Source organism: Bombus pascuorum, chromosome 10, assembly GCF_905332965.1.
Source record: "Bombus pascuorum chromosome 10, iyBomPasc1.1, whole genome shotgun sequence".
Taxonomy (NCBI): Eukaryota; Metazoa; Arthropoda; class Insecta; order Hymenoptera; family Apidae; genus Bombus; species Bombus pascuorum.
The window spans coordinates 10528225-10549502 of record NC_083497.1 but is presented as its reverse complement, the minus strand read 5'-3'; the positions used below and the strand labels follow the sequence as shown (position 1 = coordinate 10549502).

At 46.7% G+C, this 21278-nt stretch overlaps 1 protein-coding gene across 9 annotated transcripts in view; it reads left to right on the top strand.

Annotated features, from left to right (window-relative positions):
* LOC132911461 (transcription factor Sox-2) overlaps positions 1 to 21278 on the top strand; it is a 360539-nt gene that overhangs the window by 61325 nt on the left and 277936 nt on the right. For all 9 annotated transcript variants that reach the window (XR_009659004.1, XR_009659001.1, XR_009659000.1 and 6 more), the window contains exon 4: positions 10975 to 11030. The gene's annotated coding sequence lies outside the window, so the exon portion shown is untranslated. The remainder of the gene's footprint in view (positions 1 to 10974; positions 11031 to 21278) is intronic.

Below are 21278 nucleotides of genomic sequence, written 5' to 3'. Positions count from 1 at the left end.
GTTTTCTTCGTGCCACTTGCTCTTCGTGCGCGACACTCCACGCGATGCCGAGCGACTAGACTCGTAATCGCTTGAAAAACTCGCTATCTTGAATGAACGCGAACGACTTCTACGCGATAAACGATATTCGCTGGCTTTCTGATTACGGATCCGGACCGAATTTAGTTCTAATGCAAGGGAACGTGCATATAGAGAATTTTGAAAGGAATAGATAGCCAATAGTAACACGGTGATACTTGGAACGTTAGCTTGTACCAGATATGTATCGCTAGAGTACCGTTTGGCAGACGAGACAATTCGAAGAATCGACGAATTGGATAACGTCGGTTCTAAAAGTTGCGGTCCCGATGCAAGGCGGCACTGTACGTAGCTATATACCGCCAACTTTGACCCTGAAGTTTCGAACAAAGGTATCTCCGTATCCATCGCTTGAAATCGTCCGAATAGAATCGATAAAGTGACACGAATTTGCAACTTGGAAAGTATAGAGAACCGCCGAGCACTCGGCCAGTCGCAACCCTGAGTTCCCCGTTGGCCTCGTTGGTTCACGGAGATACAGCTGTGTCTAAGAGCATGCATATCGCGCGTACGTACACGAATAAACGATAAACACGGTCGTGCGAAGACTCATATACACGCATCGGCGCGTATCGTTCCAACAGAGTCCGCGAGACTCGGCGAGGGTGAGTCGGGGGTTGGAGCCGGTTTGTAACAAAATCAATAGAGGGGTGGCGCGCGAGAGGACACGCGGCGCAGGGATGGGTGGGTGGAGTGGCGGCGGGAGGAAAGACAGAGAGAGAGAGTGAGGGAGAGACCGTGATAGAGCCTCCACGGGGGTGGTTTTCCAGCGCAAGCGCGTTAAAGCCGAGTTAGATGGTGGAGGGCCAGGGGAGGGAAGACAAAACCACCCCGCCGGCTACTCCCACCCTCTGGATGAGGCGACGGACTGCGATGGAGTGCCTCCTCCTCCTCTTTTCTCCTCCTCTACCTACGGGACTACTCCACCCCCCGTGTCACTGAAGCTTAGGGGTTGTTTGCCCCTTGGAGTGGTAGGTGCTGCCACCGTGCTTGTGGCGGTCAGTCGACGAACTCGCCAGGTTGGAACGCATATCCCGGGCATTTTATTTCCGCGAGGACTGGAGGATGTGCCCGCGTGCAATCCGACGAGGATAATTCGATTCGAGCGGAGAATCTCGAAAGCTTTGGGTTGAGAGACGGTTGGGAATTCTGCAGGCTTTGATTTGATATTCCATCAAGGAGAAACGGGGTACACTAGGTTAGGAGGGATGATCATTTGGTTTCCGCGTTGTGATACGTTTCTGTGTAGATTTTAAGCTTATCATTGACCCATTAAGGATGCGACGTTCCATTTGTAATTTTATTCGATCAATTTACATCACCAAGTTTGGTTTTTAAGTTTGTGGCTAGGAAATGGAATGCCGAGATTTTCATGATATTTTTGTCCTCGTTACGTCTTCTATCCAGATTCTACGGTTTTATGAAGCTTGAAGAAGTTGAAGTATTTGTTATATTATGACAAACCAATGCTTGGTTCTCGAGGGGTAAAAGAAATCACGTTAGTATCGTCATGGTTGAAATTTAATCTCAGTGCAATTTACTTTTGTTTCGGATATCAATGAAGTCGAACAAATGGAATTATAAATAAAATTGATGGTTTTATCGCGACGATATGGAACGAAATTTCACCCAAATAGCCTTTAGGAGACGACTCTATCGCATCTTGCGAATCCGTTGAATATGAACGTTGGAATCCATAAATTTTATAGGCAATACGCCACCGTTTCCGCTATACTTCTCAAAGACAATAACTATGAGACACTGAGCATTTGGCATCTTTACGTCCCGCTGAAAATGCTATTACACGGTACTAATAAAGTACCATTCTTCCGCCACTCGGTCTATCTCACACCCTTCTCGCCAGAGACGCTGGCGCATATTGTCACGCACTCGCAAGCGTGGCCCTTGCACGCATTATTTCACACGGGGGACCTAGAAAACATATTTACCACCGTCCCGGGGACAAATGCCTTGATTTGTGCCGAAAATCGGCCGAGGCTGAAATCAAGGGTCGCGATAAAAGCATTAGTTGCGCGGCTAAGTGTTTTCCCAACTTGTTCCGACCTTCTCCCTTTTGTACATCCCCTTTCCGTACTTTCTTCCCTGTCGTGACGTTACGTAAACGTTACATCTACGGTATCGACAGCTTGACAACTTTCTTTCACTTTTCTCATCGGGATCGTATGGTCAGAAATTTTCATTTACATCGACGTGTTGGAAAAATTGGGAAGGTTGCTGCAATATGGAGGCAAATCCAGCCTCCTAATAATTCGAGCGAGCAAATAGAAATCGACTGAAGATCAAATATGATACTTTTTCGTACTATTACGCGCTACAAAAGACACGCTATAAATTCACAGCCGACTAATTTTCATAGTAATATACCGTTGGTCGTTCGTATATGAAACCTATGTAGGTTTTACAGTGTCTGGAGGAAATTAATTGATTATTAATAATCACTTGGAAGCAGTGAGAAACAAGACGAAGTACTGGGTACGTATGTTGTCAAAGACTAGTAGAAAACTGGCGATGAAGGCGGGCAGCCGGTAAAGGGGGTGAATGAGTGACCTTGACAAAACATCGCGGCCACGGAGCGAAGCCGTTGAGCCGCGAGAACAAAGAGATTCTGTCGTCCTTTGTCAGACCAAGTTCCTATCTCTGTCTCCCCGCGGCTTTCTCTGTCTCTGCCGACTTTTATCTCACTGCCCCTTTCTCTTTCACTTACTTTTATCTATTTCTATTCGCCCCTATCCGTATTATTACACGGCTGTTCTCGTCGTTCGTCCTCTTCGTGTCGTCGTTTTATCGGCTACTCTGACCGGACTTAGCTACCCTGATTCGCATTTTAATCCCGTGTAGCCAGCCTGTGTCATTTACACTTTCGAAACTTCACTCGTGAACTTGTCCGAGGCGAAATGTTATCTTTCCTCACGAGGTATGCCGGAACCTTTTCAGATTCTAGTCGAAAATCCTAAAATAGCAAAAACATGGGACGCGTAAGCGATTTGTAAAACTTGGTTCGACCAGGGAAACTATAAAATATGCGTGTCGAGGAAGGATTAAGGACGCTGTAATTCAAAGGAGTTCCGAAAGTACAGCGTTTCGATAACTGGACGAAACGACGCTCTATTCTGGCGATGACGATGGCTGCTAAGGCAATTAAACGGACATCACGGAGTCAAATGACCTTTTCTCGCTGCTTCTCCAGGGAGCAAAACCTTTAGAGGTCGGTTTACCGGCGCTCCTTTAATGTCGCCGACCTTATTTCGCCCTAGTTTGATGACCAGGCGTGCAATTCATCCCTTCGTCGAGAATCATTCGACGGTTAAATGCTTTACGACAATAAGGAAGCAGCTTCGACGCATACGTGGTATTTATCGAAGTATACATCGCGTTAGCAATATGGCTATGGTTTTACTACTTTGACTGTACTAGTTGCTTCAAAGTTTGACGTTTACCTTTCGAACACACCCTGTATAATTGAATTTAACGTTGAATTGATGGCGCCTCGATGGGGTGAAAATCTCACGATAAACAGTAGTTGCAGCGTTTTGGTTGTTGGATCGAGCTTTGTGAAAGGTTGACACGAGGCTTATAGGCATTTCGTCTTCGAGGAACATCCAAAGGATGGAGTGGACCGGCTCGGTAACAAAAGTACCAGCGAGTCCATCGCACTTTCCCCGGTAGTGAGCTCGTTTTTGGGATTGTCGTTTCTGAATGGTGACTTTAGCCTTCGCGTATGAATGGTATTTTCAGATATATACCCGAGACCTGTGCACCCTCTTTCTCCCTTCGTCTGTCGTTTCCTCCTCGTTGCTCTTTCACGGTTTAGCTTCTCTCTGCGCGGTGGACCAACGGTCCATTGTCGGATCGGACTCAATGGATGATGCTGAAGCAACGGGGGTGGAAAGAGGGGGAAGGATTGTCGTTGTGGAACCCATCCTCCCTCTTTCTGGTGGCGGTCAACTCAAAAGGAAATGAGGTGCCCCCGACAGGACCTATCCCAACGAAAAAGAAGCCACTGGGCTGCGCGAGGGAAAGAAACCCACCCCCGCGCCCCTGCCACCACGAGTGACGAACATTTCCTACGAATCGGTAGAATCTGACATGCTTTCGCCTTCCTCGAAACGGTAATTTTTGCATGTCAGCTACGATCTATTTTCACTGTGGTTGCTTCTACCAGATATTTTCTCCCTATGATACATACATGCAAACTACATGTATAAAACCACATACTAACGAACAATATATTACAATAGTATCTTAATTAAATATATATGCAACGGTTTTCTTAATTAAATGGCTGGATTGAGATTAAAATATTAATTGAAGAATAGACGCTATTGAACTTTAATACTACGCTGTTGATACCAGTATACGTACATTGATATGTAAGCACTTATTAACGTGTATACTTGGTTTTACCGAGTTAGGATTATGGTTTAAATGGCCCTATTGTGAAAAAGAAGAAAGCCAGGGATTCGAAGAAATAGATAAATTAAACGCGTCCTTCCTTTATTTCGATGGTCGCGTGGCCGCACAAAGGAAAAAGGGAGCCGTGGTTCGGAAGAATAAAGCCGAGATCCGACTTTGAGACGAGTTTTCGATTCTCCAGGTGTTAGAAAACACGCGCAGGACCTTCCAGGAGTTTTTGCTACAACGACACCGCAACAGAGGATGGTCCTTTCTATGGTTCACACCTTGGCCATTCAATTTTTACGCCACCTACGATTTAAGTGACTCGTGGATGAGTCCAGGTGCGACTTCATGCTGCTTGGTGCGAATTTTTACCGGGGGTTGACATATCTCCAGGTTAAAAATAACATTTCGCCTCTGAAGTGAGGGAAACTGGCAAACGCGTTTGTTTGTATCCACGCACACGTGAATGCATGAATGAGATTTTTACATTGTTTGCATTCCTCTGGATTATCGGGATTTCCCCCTTTTTTCCTCGAAAAGATAAAACTCATAACCAAGATTTACTTTTATTTAAAATTCAAGGTGATTAGTCAAAATTCTGCGACTTCAAATGCAAAACGATTAAGACGGAATAAAAATTCTATGATGTAAAATTCGAAATTATTAGAACGATACACTTTTTTTTAAAATTCTCGTGTATTTTACTTTCTGGATGTCCTGCTGCGAGTAGGACTAACTTGGATGAGAACCACAGAAAAGAATGGTAGAGACTCGTACGTAAAATCTTCGCAACTCGGAGACCGCCCGTTGTAGATATGAATGAAGCATCCGACCGACAAAATACTCGCGTAAATGCTGCGCGCTGAGGATCTCGGAAGACATCGTACTTTCCAGGAATTTTCGAAGGGCTCTTCTCGGCGAACCCTCGATACAACCATCGAAACCTCATCGGTTCCGGTCAATTTCGAAAATTCAAGGGAAAACCGTGTAATTGAAAAGCATTACGCGGAGAGGAACGTTTCGCTTTCAGGACCGATGCTATTTGTCGGTGGAACTTTATTGCCGGTATTCCGAGGATTCTTGACAGAGACGAATAAAAAAAGATTTTGCTATTGCTTAGAAATAACGTTCCAGGAAGGATCTATATTCACCAATGGATGTTATAGTACGCGCTTCTAACTTAGTTCCAATGTTAAACTAATTATCATAGATACATCGTGAAAACAATTGGAAGGTTACTTTGAAACATTTTATTCGCGTGCCAAACGCAATGAAATGGAAACTAAGCAAAAATTCGTCCTACTCGCCAAACATTGCAACAAGTACCACGATTTCTATGTTTTAAACAGTTTTGTATATTTTTTACGCCTTCAAATCAAACTATTCACGAATGCATAAACAGCCTGTGTATGATAATAAAAGTTGATCTCAAGACAATTGCTAAAAATGGATAGAAAAATGAAAGCGACACGGAAAACCATCTTCCAATCGTTCTTATCAGTGCATTTAGCAAGTTCAGTAAATAAAAAAATATTACTGACGGAGATTGCATCTGCTTTGCGAATGAAAAAAATCGGCTTTTCTTTATCCCTATCGAGAAGATAACGAGGCGTGGACCTACAGTGACACCTGAGGTGAGGTCGTGACACGTTACGAGGGTAGCTGTGCTAGACATCCATCACTTCTTTGTACAGTCGCAGAGTGACACCTGGTTCTTAGCCACCCCTCCTTCCCCCTTCGGTACAGTGCACCCCTCTCAGCTTCCTTTGAAAGTTCGCTTCGACGGCCACCGTGGCCGGAACCACCCCCGAGAACACCCTCGAGCAATGACGCGTAGCGGTTTAAAAATAAATAAAACTGGGAGACGTTGGTGATCGGTAAGCCGCCGCAAAGCTGGGATTATTTTTATTGATGACCCGCGAGCTTCGCGTCGGGAAAAATCGGGAAAAAAGATTTGGGAAATTACGAGCTTCGCTGAAGTTAACGTCGATGATTAAAAGTTCAATAGAGCTGCGCTGTAACTCTATTTTATTTCATTGAATATTCATACGTTCTACCGTATAAATTATAAATTCTTGCCTGTGAGAGAAGTCGAAATTTTTATTTGATTGTCGCAATTTGGACAAGAATTTTGGAAGCTTCGATATTTCAATGTTTCTGATTGGAAGAAACGTAATTCTTTTTAATGGTTAATAGGGCGAAATAGTTTTAGATTTTGAAAGCAAATTTATTTTTACCGTCTATTAATAATCGTGTATTGTAGATTTTTACGCAAATTTATATTTTTTCGAATACAGGAAAATGAGATCTGCATAGAGATTTGTTTCACTGTGTTTCACTATTAAAAGGTACTGCAAGTACTCTACTTTTGTCGAAGACAAATGTGCGAAACTTGATCACGCGTAACATTGTCGGTTTCACGAGTAAATTTTGGTCTAGGTTTTCTTCGTCTGGATCCACAAAGTTTCGCAAATTCGACCGCATTCACGTAGTCATCGAGGTAATCGATTCCGGACGTTACACGACAGAAATTCTCTCGTGTCATCTTTTGGCCTGCGGTTGAACAATCTGCAAGGAATCTCGCGAGATACATCTTCGAGAACTCCACGGAGATTCTCCGCCGAATGAAACGAACGAGAGACGACGCATTAAAATATCACGTGCTCGGGTTCGACTTCTCACGGTGCGAAAAAGGCGGAGGAAGCTCGTGGCAGCGGTGAATTGATTAATGGAAAACGTGGGTTTGAAGTGCATCCACGCCTTGTTTTTGCCAAAAATTCCTGGTGGTTTCCCAAGGGACACATTAGACGGTCGAGTCGTTTTCAGAAGAAAGGAAACTTGGAGAACGGGATCTTGTCTTCGCCCTCCCGTCGAGAGTTTCCTCATTGATCGCGACAGTCAAAATTCAGCTGGTTCGGTTTCGGAACGTCCTCGGGGATCTTTATATTTTAACTCGTCAATGGCTAGGGAGCAGCCAGGTGCAGGTGTGCCACATTTTACACGGAGGATACAGTCCACCGAGCAATAAAGCGGCTGCACAGAGTGAAAAAAGGAGGGTACGCGGGTGGCACAACGAATTTTTCACGATGGATCTCCTGTAACTTACCTGGCGTTTTGTTGATTTCCGACCCATTAGGAGCATCCAGCGTGAAAGGGTTGACACGCGACTGGGACTGATGACGGCTCGATGAAACGAGACTTTTTCCAACCTTTACTAGCACGTACGATACAATAAGCGTTTGTATACCTTGGCCGATACGTCGTAACCAAACCGCCAATGTTCGCAAGTGAATTGCAAATTCATATTTTTGTGAATGCAATTAGAAGGATAGATCCAAAGAAGAGATTCGTTTCAGTTGCTAAATTCCATAAAGAATATTACGTTTTCTATGTTTTACATACTTGTGCGTACGTGCATTTTTCTTTTCTTTTTTCAACTGTCTCATAAATGTATAAATAGTCACGGTCTAGCGATATATGAGTTTGGATTTACTCGAAGTATACAAATTATACAACTTGCTGCTTATCGATACTTGTGAAACCAGAGCTGGACGTTTTCGCTGATTTGTGGTAATATGTGTGGTGGTAGCTTCGATATAATTGAAACGTACACTGAAAAGGAGATATCGATCGGAATTGTTAAGCGTTCTTTCCGACTGCAACATAATTGCTCGAGGTTCTCCAATCGCGCGTAGGAGCGATGCTAAATCCATAGCCATCCTGATAGTTTTAGAATCAAGAAGCGAATATCTTCGCTGATTTGTGATAATGTATCTAAGCATCGGTATGCTTAAAACATACGCTACAAAGAAGACGTCAATCAGAATTGTTAAGCGTTCTTTCTGACTGCAATATAATTGTTCGAGGTTTTTCAATTAAGAGCAAAGCGATACAAAATTGATAGCTTTGACGCGGAAGAAGAAAAAAAAAGACGATTCCTCGGAGAGATAGCTCATTCCAGCGGTAGAATATCGATCAATCGACAGTCGGCCGAGGAGTTTACAGGGCACAGGGGACCGGCGTCACCGGCAAGGACGGCGAGAGGGAACTCGTCAGTCTCTGCTGACAGAAGAAGGCGGCAGTTCTCATTAATAATCGGGTGACTCGGCGTTTATATAAATAAATTGTACGCGGTCGCAGCCACTCACCTGCGATTTGGTCGATCGCTCACTATCCTGACGTGAAAGAAGCCTCGCCGCCTCCTCCACCCACTGGTCCCTCCCCTCCTCAGAAATACACCGATCCATCCGTTGCAGCGCTGGCCTGTTCGCGTTCAGCCTTCATCCATTTCGTCTCTTTCTCTCTGCCCTCTCTCGATCCCTGGCCTTCTCTGTGTTTAGCCTCTGCTACTTTCGTCTCTTTTGCTCAGGCGCTGGCGCGCGCGCGCGCGAGCTTCTCTCCTCAATCGGAATTCCAAAAGGCACTAGAGCAAAGCAGTGCGCGCCAGTGCCGGGTCTATGAATGCCTGGCCCCCGATGCTCGGTCATTTATTTCGGCGGCGGTGTACTACCCCCGAAATGGTCGAATGAATGCGGCAACCAACCACCCCCGCCTCCTCGCTCCCTTGTCTCGACGCGGAGTTAAAATCGTTTTGAAAATCGAGGTCGAGGGCCAGTCCGACCAGCAATCTCCTCAGACCTTCCACACACATACACACACACACACATACTCTCTCTCTCTCTCTCTCTCGCTTTCGCGCTTTCTTGGAGCTTCGAGCTCCTTCTCCAAGGCTCATTCTTGCTCATTCGACTCTGCTCGCGGTGAATCCCTCTCGAGGTTTCTAGCTTCGTAGCGGTGAAAAGGGCTGGGTCGTCGACGACAACAACAACGTCGATCTGCTTTTTTTTCGCTCCAACGTTCCTCCCGGTGGCTGTCTGTCTTCCTCCAGAGATGACTGATGCACGCTGTCCGGAGTTGTGCCGATGCATGAACGATCTAATCGCTATGGTTTGAAGCTTCTTCGTGGAATCATGTGAATCTTCGTATGCGATATGAGAAGAACTCTCGGAGCTTTCTTTAGTGCTTAATCCCCTCCGATCGTGCAACGAAACGACGAATGATCTGTTTGGAAAGTTGTTGTTCCTTTGTTCGCGAAATATCTCGCATTTCTGAAAGCAGTTACGAAAAGTACATACTACCGACTTCTTATAGACGATGAATATTAATAATTATATCAGGTATGATAGCGTTAAAAATCTATGCTAATATATTTGTCCGCAAAATGGTCAATCGTGGAATTTTTGCGAGGTAATAAAACAAACATTCTTGGAGATACCACATACTCCACCGTGTTTTCGTGGTACGTAAAGGGTAATGTCTCTTGCGATTTCTCCAAATCGAGAAGAGAAGATAATAAAGATGTCTAGAATCGGTGGATAGTTTTGGACATCAGCTGTGAGGATTTCGTATGCCACGGGGAGAAGCATTAAAACTATCTTTCGCGGCACGATGCGTCTTCGTAACGGCGTAATAAAACTTCCTTTTGCCAACGATGGGCAAACTTTATTCTAGAAACTTGGTTTGACGGGAACAGTGTTCTTTCTCTTCTTCCTCTTTCCCCATCCCACGCTCGTTTTTCTTTCACCGTGCAACGATTATTTACGCAACGAACGAGAGGAGAAACGTGGAACGGGGCGATTGATAGGAAAGCGTGAATTAGCAAAATACGAAATAAAATATTGCAGCAGAACGTGAATTTTTGTTCTCGGTACAAACACATCGAAATCCCCGATGGATCGATTTTATCGATTTCTATTTCGTCGATTGGATCGGGAACAGAAAAGGCAAATATACTAATATCGTTGAAATAATCGAGACAACAACACGCTACTAGAATATACGCATAGAAAAATGATAAGAATTAAAAGATCGTTCAATTTCATTACCACGGCGCATAGAACGTAAAATGATTTTAAATAGAGGCAGATCGTTCGACGATAGATTATCCCTATTTCTTGAGGCAAGAATCGTGATTTACTCCGCCTTTCCATCACTTTTCGCCGGGACTGCACGCATCTATAGAAGCCCCCATTGAATTCGATTCACTTCAGTGGTTCGTGCATTGCGGATACGCGGTAGGGCGGGTCGATCGCACCGTAAAATATTTAACGAGGCAGTTTCGCGAAGCGTCTTTGTAAACGTTATGAATATCGCAATAAAATATATATACACGCGCGCGAAGAGCTCGCCAGCGTATATAAATGCCCGAAGATAGCGTCTTCTTCGGGGAACTCCTTCCTTCCTTCGCTCGTTAACTCGTTCATTTTCCTTCATCCTCTCTTAACCAACTGTTCCCTCCCCCTCCCTCATCCCTTCAGTTTCGTTTTCGAATTCTTGCAACGATTCTTGGTTATTCAACGATCCTGTAAAAGTGCAATTTGGCCGTGTTCACCCTTTCTGTTGCTCGTACTTTCTTATTCGAGTCTCCCGAAATTACACCGTCTCGTTTACTGACTGACGAACGGTTCATTGTTTCAGATGAATCGCGTGGATCATTGGCGCCCGAAGGGAGATTCTTCGCCTTCTTCGGCTCGGTAAGTGACTACTACTTTAACGTACAGCTTGCAATTCGAATTTACCATTTGTTGGCTCCGTTACGATGGTTTATTACGTAGGAGTTGAAGAATGGGAGGTTCGGTCGATTCTCTGCCTCCCCGTAGAAGATGTTTGTCATCGAGGACTTTATTTCTCGCGAACGTTCGTAACGCGTCGCTTTACGCTCGATTCTTCTCCATTCGCTTGTCCTTGTCTCGGAATAACGCTCGCAGGGACGGCCGGAAATTCACACAGAAGGGACGGCAGAGAGGGGGAGGATTGAAAAGGTGGTACGGTAGAGGTGCTCTGCAGAGGCGTGCACCCGGTAAGATTTAATGTGATCTCTCGCGTGTCCTCTCTCTCGTTCTCTTTTCTTTTCATTCGCCATCCTCTCTGCCCCCTCACGCTCCCTCGATCAGCCTTTTTCCTCGTGCATCCACCGCCGCGTCGCAGCTCCCCCACTTTCCGGCTCGTCCTCCAGGCATTTTCAACCCCCGAAAACCCTCGTCTGCCGCGAAAGAAGAAAAGAGTGGGACGGTCTCGCGACGAAACCTCCGCCGAGCCGGACAGAGACGAACGAAGAAACAGGTCGGAGGAGAGAAGAGAGAGGATGGTCCCGAGGGTGGAAGAGCATCCCTCTCGGCGGCGTCACCTCGAGGGCCCAATTAGCGCGAGCACGAGTGTCATTCCGCCGCGGTTTCCGCATACTGGCTGCCGTTGACTGGCGTTTTCTGCGGTTTCGCGTTTCTCCCACGTAGAGGCCGTTATGCACACACACCGTGCGTGAGCCACATCTTCTGTCGCTCACCCCCGCGTCGTTCACCACCAGGGCCCCTTCCTATCACTCACTCACTGACTGGTCCTCGATTTTTTCGCTCCTCTCCCCCTCTCACCTGCTTTCACTCCCACTTGCCCCCGGCTTTTCTTCCTTTTTCACCGTCCGCCGTGCTCAGCCAGAGCCAGGAGGCCGTCTCCTGCTCACGGAGAAAGAGAGAGTGTATTATCCAATTTTCTAGCAGATATTTCACGATATAATAATTGGGCATTCAACGCGAGCCTTCCCTTCCTCCCCCCGCTGCTCGGCCTCTCTGCTCGCCTTTCACCGGGAGAGGATCGTTGAATTATATTCCCCAGAGCAACGGGCGAGGGGCTGAGTGCAAACGGGCAACGAACGAGGGCCAACCCGGTACGGGGCACCAATGGAAACATTTTCCATCGTAGAATGCGTTGGATAGCGTAAGGATCGTCCCTCTTTCTTCCCTAACCCCGTTCGACTCTTATACGCCGTCTCTGTTCTCTCCGACGTTTTCCAATCCTCTCCTTTTCGTTATTCTTCGACCGGGTGGTCTCGATTCTACCACCGACTCCCGGTGTCCTTTTCACTCCCTCGCTAGGAACTTACTTCGTCTTCACTTCGGTGGTGCCTCTTCTCCGGTTATTTCCATAACGACACTTTAAGCAACGTTAATTATTGTCGGCGTAATGAGCTCGAGGAAGTCTTCCAAGACGCGAATTCGCTCCGCGCTCTTCGACTTCTCTCCTGCTCGTCTTCTTCTTCTTTGCTCCCACCGTTTCTTCCCTTCCCTTCATCTCTGGCTGCTTGTTCGCGGAATGTCAAAGGCTATCTCTTTCTCCTTCTACGTGGCAATCCCACGGGATATCACGCGGATCTGCATCACCGCGTCTTTCCACGGAGCTGATCTCGTTAAGGGACCTCCTTCGTTCTAACATCGGCACCCGGTTCCGCCTTGTTAGCGCGTCTCGGCGAGTTTAGCCTCGCGACTCGCCGCTTTTTCAACCGAGATCCGATGACGACGCATCCGAGGAAATGAGTTTTTAGACTCGTCAGGGAAAGCTGTCGGTTGATGACCCGTTACAGTTAGTCCTGTGTAATTTGATAATTGAATCGCCTCGATACTTGCGAAAATTCTTTCCTTTTCAAGAAACTACGTATAATATATCTGATATATCTAATGATCTAATGTATATGGAAAGATAAACGCACGAGAACCAGTGTTTTCGATTCAAATTCCATCGTTCGTTTAACACAATGATAATCGAACCTTGGTTTATTTTCGACGTGCTAGTTATATGTATAAATAAGGGATGACAGGTACGGTCTAACTTTTTCTTCTGAAAGATCATACGACAATACACGGCACGGTATCCTAACGCGCCGTGCACCGTCGGAATTAAGAGAGCGAATGATCCCTTAAGTCCTGCAGGAATTATTTCTACCCATGACGTGGTTGCGCCTAGGGCGACAATAATGCCCGGCTTTAGGCTGCTTCAGCTGTCAATCAGACCGCTGTCTGTCCTCGTTTTATTGACCGTTGCTCGATCGGGCTTCGTTATAATAGCTGTTTGGGGAACCTCGATCGTTGGCACGAGATCGGTCTAGGAAATCCTCTGGAGAAACTTCGTGACACCACCAGTCTTATTACGTAGAATTAATTCACGTGCAGTTACTTTCAATCAGTTCGCAACATCCAGCTCCATTTTTTGATATCGTAGCCAAATTCCAAGAATTCGCTCGATATTCTTTTCTCCCACTTACTTTCAATAATTTAAGGAAATTTTAAGAAATTCGAAATATTCGCAATATTATTATCATACTGTGGAAGTTTTATAGAAATTTATATTTTCCATAGACGCGACAAAAGAGCGAGGACTCAAAATGGAGATCTGTTTGACTTACTAAAAAGAAATTACACGATTACTGTACTTGGCTTCGTTGTTCGACGCCTCCCCTATAATCGACTGAAAATAGCAACGACCTCGTTAAACGATAACGCCTCGATTTCTGCCTGTTTTGAGAAGAGAAGCGACGTCGATTCGTAAGGCGTTAACCATCATCGAGAGTGGTTGATAAAAAAGAGATTGAAGTGGGCCGAAAGTGGGAATATACAATGACGTCGTTAGGTATGGCAGCAGCCGCGACACAACTCTTTCCCGTTACTTGGTGTACCGAGTGTCATTCAATTGCACATCCCAATTAAATAACAGGCAAAAGGGCGACGTAGCGTCGCGTACAGTCCCGACGCCCCCTAATTGCGAGCTTGGAGAAGGCTGGAACAGCCACCAAGAGAGGGCTGAGAGGACAGCAGATAAACACTCGGCGCAGGGGTTCAGACTTGCCGAATCGCGGAGATTACGCTCTTTTTCAATTCACAGTCCCTTTCTTTTTTGCTATGCAAAAGAATATCGGGATACCGCGTGAAAAGTACGAATTAATAGATCCAGCGGCGAGAACAAATTCACGGGAATCTTGCAAACGAGTTCTCTCTGTGAAAATTAGAAACGTTAATGCCCGGTGACTGTTCGGACGATGTTTGCACTCACGACAGGGTGAAATTTCGAGTCGCTTGGCGCTCAGAGGAAAAAGGGGTCGCGGCTAATACGAGGTACACGCGGGGTGTTGCTTTCGAATTTCCGAAAAAAAGAAAACACGCAACTCGCGCGTCGAAGGTACGCCGCGTTCGTGTGCACGCTCGCGTTACGACGACCCGTACGTGTACACGGCATAGCCATTTCTCTCTTGTACGGTATTAAAAAGTAACGTAATTAGCACAGGCAAATGAACTAATTACCAGAATACGAATGTCGAGGCAAGCTGACAAAAGGGCTGCTGAATTCGTCTCATTCCCTTCTTCCGGACTGCTCTGCCATCTTTCTCTCGGGTTTTACCAACGCCATGTAACTGGCGGCGAAGGGAACGTCGAGGTAGAGGAAAGGATTTAAGCCAGGTTATGGATAGTTGATAGACGAGGACACGCGATTTAAACGGATCTTCCGAGGATTGAAAGTTTCATTAATCTCATTCCGTTCTTTGGATTTTCGACCCAATTATCTTTCTTAGTATTGAATAATTACTTAGGTAAAGGAAAATACGAAAGATCGATAATTTCTCGTTTCGAGTTTATGTAAATTTGTTAAATGTACATTTTGTTTAACTCTGGTACATTCCTCAAGGATTTGATAATCGTTGCAGTTATAAGATACACGATGACGATGACGATGAAGAAAATAACGAGGATGACGAAGCGGGGATCTATAATAAAAAAGAACGTCGCTAGTAGAATAAACAAAATGTACGTTTGTCAATGAAAATATGAAAAATCTGTCTGTGACTGCGTATAAGATGGAACGTTCAATGACAATTCTAATCGTTTCCGTAACATCGGAAGAAGACGCTATTAAAATACTTAGGTTATCGCCAAAGCACCCCAATCGCGTGAATCAAACAAGTTCTCATCGGTATCATCTCACATCGAATGTTCGCCGAGACAAATTGCAACGTGGTAGCAAAGCATCGACATCGAAATTCTGCCGGTCCAGTGGCGATTTTAGCGTGGAATCGTTGGTGAGCTTTTGGAATGGCAAAGTTCAGAGGTCGTTTCTTTCAAGCGACGTTAAAAAAGACGGCTGCCCCTTTAGGTACGGCACTGCAAAGCTGTCGGAAACGAAACGAAACGGAGGGGCCGTGGATGGCAGATAGCGAGCGGTGGATGGCGCAAAATGGAAACGTCGTAATTAGTATGCGCGTCCGCACGTTATGCACGCAACGGCACTCACTTCGCAACCACCCTCGGCGCCGTGGCAGCGACAGCGCGGAGGTGGGACGAGGATGGCGGAGGTCGGTGGTTGAGAAGAGCGGTGACGAGCGGAGGTGGGTGTGGTGTTGCAATTCGCACTTATGTTGAGCAAGTGCAGCAACACCGCGGTGACTTCATCGAGGCAATGCATCTGGGCGTCCTTAATACGTGCGTGCACGCCACAGACATACAAACGTGGATAGAAAGATAGACGGATAGCGAGGACCCCGTGAAAGTGGGCGTTTGTGTGCGTGTCACGACCGACGCTGTGTGTCGCCCTTCTCCTAGCCATCGTCGTCGTCGTCGTCGTCGTCGTCACCGTCGTCGTGACACGCATCGTGAACACGGCAATGCGTCGCGACGCGGAAGTGTCACCCTTCGCACTCGCGCGCGAAACACCACCTACTGCTTCGTCAGCTAACAGAAAAGGAAAGGCAGATCAGAGAAGGGAGACGGTTGAAGCAGCGTGAAAATCACGAGTCGCGAACGAACTTGAGGAGGCTGCAGAAGTCCCTATGTCAGTCGTCGCATCGTAATTGAGAATTTAACGGACTCTTGGAGGTTTCGAAGCTAGCAACGAAAAACGCGCCATTGGTCTGGTTTCCCATTTTCTGCGTTGCTGTTTCTCGTTACGGAAAACCGTGACTGCACGTTTTTCCGCCGCTTATTTTTCCACCACTGCCGGAAATAGGGCGGGAGGATCGCTATGGTACGGCACGATCGTTGCGACTCTTTCACTCTGATACGATTCGATCGCGGTACCAAGTCAGCATCGTTTTATCACCCAACGACGACCAGAGGTTTAAATTAAAGCGAACCGCGGCTGGTGGCGCACGCGAACGTTGCCGCTTTGCGAGTGCTCGACATCAAACGCGGCCGAAAAGCGAAGCTTTTGCCGCTTTGAACGCATCTCCGCGGAAAGGAGACAGAGTCCTCTTTGACGTTTCTCTTTGTCTCGCGTGCGCGCGGCTTTCATCGTTTAAACCCCGACACTTGGCGATGATTCGCTACAATCAGCGGGAAATTAGCTCGCGAGCTAATTATCGTGTCGGGCTGACTCGCGCGGTGCAGCGAACCGCGACGAGGACGGACAAGGAACTCCGGAAGAGAGAGAAACGCCAGTTGTAAACGGTCCTTTCAGGTGTGGGTCGTGCTTCGGATCGCTTCTTTGAGCGCGACCGACGGTCGGTTGTTGTGTCGGTTGTGTGGAGACACGGTCGCGTTCCTGCGAGAATTCTATCGGCTTAATCCGCTTCGTATCCTCGCGGATCAAACGCACGCGGGACGACTACGTCGTAGTCATTGCGCCCTGCCTCGCTCCCTTTTTCCTCCTCTGCGTTCCCGTTCCTTTGTCTTCTTCTTCCTTTTCCTCTTATTTTCTTCTTTTTTCTCCCCTCGTCCCGCCTTTCATCGGCGCTTAATTCCACAGCCGACACCGGACGACTGAAATCGTGTCGATACCGACTAATCCGCATTCCTTAGTTGCGAAACCATTAAAATGTACATAAAATACGACTCTTTTTTCCGCGAAACTCTCTTCGCGAGCCCTTTCTCGATGCGTAGAAGGCGCGTCAAAGCGACCTCGCGTAACGATGACATCGCGCGCCTGCTTTTCCCACCCCCTTGGAGAAAGCTAACGCCAAGTATTTCGCGAATCGTGTACGACCGACCTCGCGATTCGTCGGTTTCGTGATCTAGTTTCTAATTCGCTGATTATTTTCCAGCGAGAATTTAGAAGAGAAGGTTAAAATTCTGTTTCTCCTTTCAAAGATCGAAGTGTTATATAACGCGTGAAATTATCCACGGGCGAGATGTGTAGTAGGGTTCATCCATGATCCTCGTCACATTTTTCACCGGATTCCGGTAGCAACGTGACGGTGCATTTTGCTTATCGATTTTAACTTCGCTCCGCGACGAGTGGCTTCCTTTCTGCGTCCGCATCGTTAGCCTAGTTTCCATCCGCTCGGTTGCCTCGCGAGAGCTTGCGGGGGAACAACACCGTAGTCCGGTGTAAATTAAGGGCTATAATTCAGCCGCGAGTTTTCGTGCCTAATGAGAGAACGCCCCGTCATTCCGCGTCATCTGCGCATCTTCGCAGGCGGCTTCGCGTTTCATCGTCATGCAACTCTCCAGTCGTTCTAAAAATCGCTTTGTAACGCGGCTCGATCCATCACGTGGCCTTCATAAAATATCTACTCCTGTATTTTCTTAGCTCGGAAAAAAGGTAGAATTTCGATTCCTCTGCGATTTCTGATCGATCGATCTGCTGCACTTTCCTCGTGTAAGACGAACGTTACGATCTTCCAAAATTCATCTCTGTGGTAGAACACGGAATTTCTGGAAGCCGTGACTATTGAAATATCCTAAGTGCTGGTAAAGCGTAGGAACACGAAGTAATTATTAGGCGCATCTAGCTATCGAATGGGCTAGACCGGCTGAAAGGCTGGTATTAACGTTTGAGATGGTTCAGGGGTTGTGGATATTTTTCTAAAGAGGGGAAGAAATAGAGCGCGGCTCCGCTGGTCGGGGTCTACGTCGAGATACGTAGCCAGGAAAGCACAACGACAACCCTTGGGTCGCTGTTCATCATTGGCTGCACCTTTTCACGATGCAGCGCGTGCTACCGCTTTTTGTTCGTTAGTCTGCCATTTCCGGGGTCGCAGCTTGTACCCGAGCCCCGAAACGAAGAGAAACACGCGTGTTGGGTCCGAGTCGGCTCATCTTCGCATTGCCATATGACAAATTACGACGCCGTTGTAATTGTCGCTCTACAGTAACAAATAATTAGCTACAGCAAGCGTGTAGTCATCTCAAATCTTCCAGCTTCTCTCGCTTTTTCCACCCTAAGAAAATCTCATAAGAAAGTACTCACGCCAGCGATCTGTCTCGTCCTCGATCGCGCAGTATCACGCTGCCGCGGTCACGACGACGATGAGAGCGCCTCGAAGATTCTGCATAATAACGCCCGAGGATGGGAGACGATGCAGGTTGCACGGGTCGTCTTTCAATTACGAAAACGAACCGAGGATAGGAGCGGAGAAGAAGGAAAGGAAGAAAGAGAGAGAGAGACAGAGAGACAGAGAGCAGAACGCTGGAGAGGCATGTACTCGGAGAAAGCGGGAAAAGAAAGTAGAGATGGAAACAGAGGAGAGGAGAGCAGGTCGAGGACGATGACTGCGTGAAAACGGCACACGAAGACAGCACTCTCGGGCGACACTCTCGGCCCTCTCGTTGTTAATCGTTGGTTGCACCCTTTCACGGCTGCGCACTGGCGTACGCCGTTTCCTCGCTCCTACCCTTTTGTCCATTAGCTTCATCCCGACGACAGGGCCGTATCCAGCGTTCCCGTTTTCCACGGACGTGCACACCTCGAAACCAAGGAACGTCACCTGTGCCTGGAAGACTCCGCATAACGTGGTTGGCCAGCCGTGAACGGGAATCGCGCCGCCAACTCCGACGTCTCTTTCTCTGTTCTTCGACGAAACGGCTATGAATCTTCCGCAACGGTGCGAACCTTCCCACAAGCGACGTGTATCGCTGGCTTATTACGGCCACTGCAGCAACAAACAATAAAAAAGTCCGAGCCAGCGAGAAAGAAAGAGGGAATTTTTCGAGTCGCAGCGCGAAATCCCGGATTTCGAGGCGGGATCGTTCGAAGAATGGTCCGAGATTTCGGATAACGAATTCTCCAGGGTGTGAAGAGAGAGACGGAGGATGTTCCATCTGCAAATGAACGCTGCTGCTTCTACTGTGGGATCTTCGTTTCATCGTCTTTTCGCTTGGTTCTAGCTGGCGCATTTACGAGGCAGCCAGGCAATGGCTTATTAAGAGCGCCATGGGTATGTAGGAGGGAAAATCGTGCAAAACGAAAGAGAAAATTCTCGACGAAGATACACGCTTGTGGCCGAGGAATGCCTGGCTCGCCCGCCGAACAATAGAAGCATCGTTCTGGACATTCTCGCGTGCTTACGGTCTCGCGTTCCTTTCGTATAATGATCACCGAACTCCCGACTTCTCCTCGTATTAATCGCCTCGTCTATCCGCCTATTAGGACGTTCGATGTTACCGCACCTTCTATTAAGATACACGATGGTAATATATCTCACGATTTATCATATATATTTATATATATGCTATTATCTACATTTACTATTAACATCTTTTATCGGTTTGCAAATCCCTCCTTAACCTGATTTACATTTCAAAAATCGAAGAATCTAAAGATGGAGTATTTGCCCAAATAGCTGTACGTGTTTGTAGTCTTAAAATAGTCTTTAAAATGATACGGAGAAATTCGAACCTTTCGGATTAAGATTTCCATAAATTGTTTGACAAATAGTCTCGTTAAATACGCGGTATCGTAAATTGAAATTGCACGAAGCGTAGTGTTGCGTTTCATCTAGTCAAAAAAGGGAATACTCGCGTTTACAGGGAAAGGGTTAAACGAAAAGACGATTAGGAGGCCACGAATCAAGCAGCCGTCCAATCGTAGCTGGACGAGAAACGTCGCGTGTTGGAAAGTCGCGAAACAAAGCGCGGCCAGAAGGAAGGAAAAGTCCGGAAGGAAGTTTTGATGCTTGGCGGGAAAAATAAAGGCGAGCAGCGCGGCGTTGCTTACTTAATTCGTTGGCTCGCTTTGTGCGCGGCGGGGCTCGCGTTCTTCGAACAAGAGAAATATTTAACGAGGTACTTTAAAAAAATAATTCCGTTTCTCGTCGACTTCTCGGACTATGCACACCGCCGCGGCGAAACAAATAATTACGTCTTATTGTTGGAAAGAGTCGGGGTTGCGATCGTTGCAGCTTCAAAGCCAGCAAGAAATATCCTCGCGTTCGCCGAATGCGATTCTAAAAAATAAGTCGAATCCTGTCGAAATATAAAATCATCGCGACAACATTACCACGACATCTGTGGCTTGGTTCTTAATTTTTACCATGAGGGATCGACTCTTTTCCTTGCTGTTTAAAGCTATAAACTGACGACTTCTATGGAAAACGTAGCGAGCGCTGCATCCAATTATTTTTGGAAAAATTCTTTGGTAAAATTCTTATGATGTTATCTCAGATCGCTCAAAGCGTCCACATACTTGCGAGTGATAACGTATATGTTACAAATTGCCTTTCGTGGAAATGTCCAAAGACATTTCGTTGATTTCGTCGATCCCAAATTAGCGCGTTTATTATTCTTTCCCTCTTTCTGTTCGCGATCGTTACGAATCATCGTTATTGCCAGCGAACATGAATTTCATCGGCTCGTTCCTTCGAAAACCGCCGGGATATATAACAAACATGCGACGAGGACTCTAGAAAGTAGCGGTGTAATCGGGATTATCATTGTATTCGAGAGTGGTGGCGATTAATTTAATTGCATGTACCTTTCCCTCCACCCACCGTCTCCGCCCTCTGCGCGCCGTCCTCTGCACCCTTCCCACCCCCCGGAAGATGCAATTAAGCACTTCGCGTGCCGATTGGCCGTACAATTAGGGTGAATTATAATATCGTAATAATTGCTACAATTAACGTTATGTACGAACTGGCCCCCGGATGATGCCTCGTCCCTCTCGCTCTCAGCTTTCTCTTCCTTCCCTTTTCCATATTTTCTACGCTTTGCACCCACGCGAAGCGAGCGCAACTTTCCTAGTTTTTTCATCCG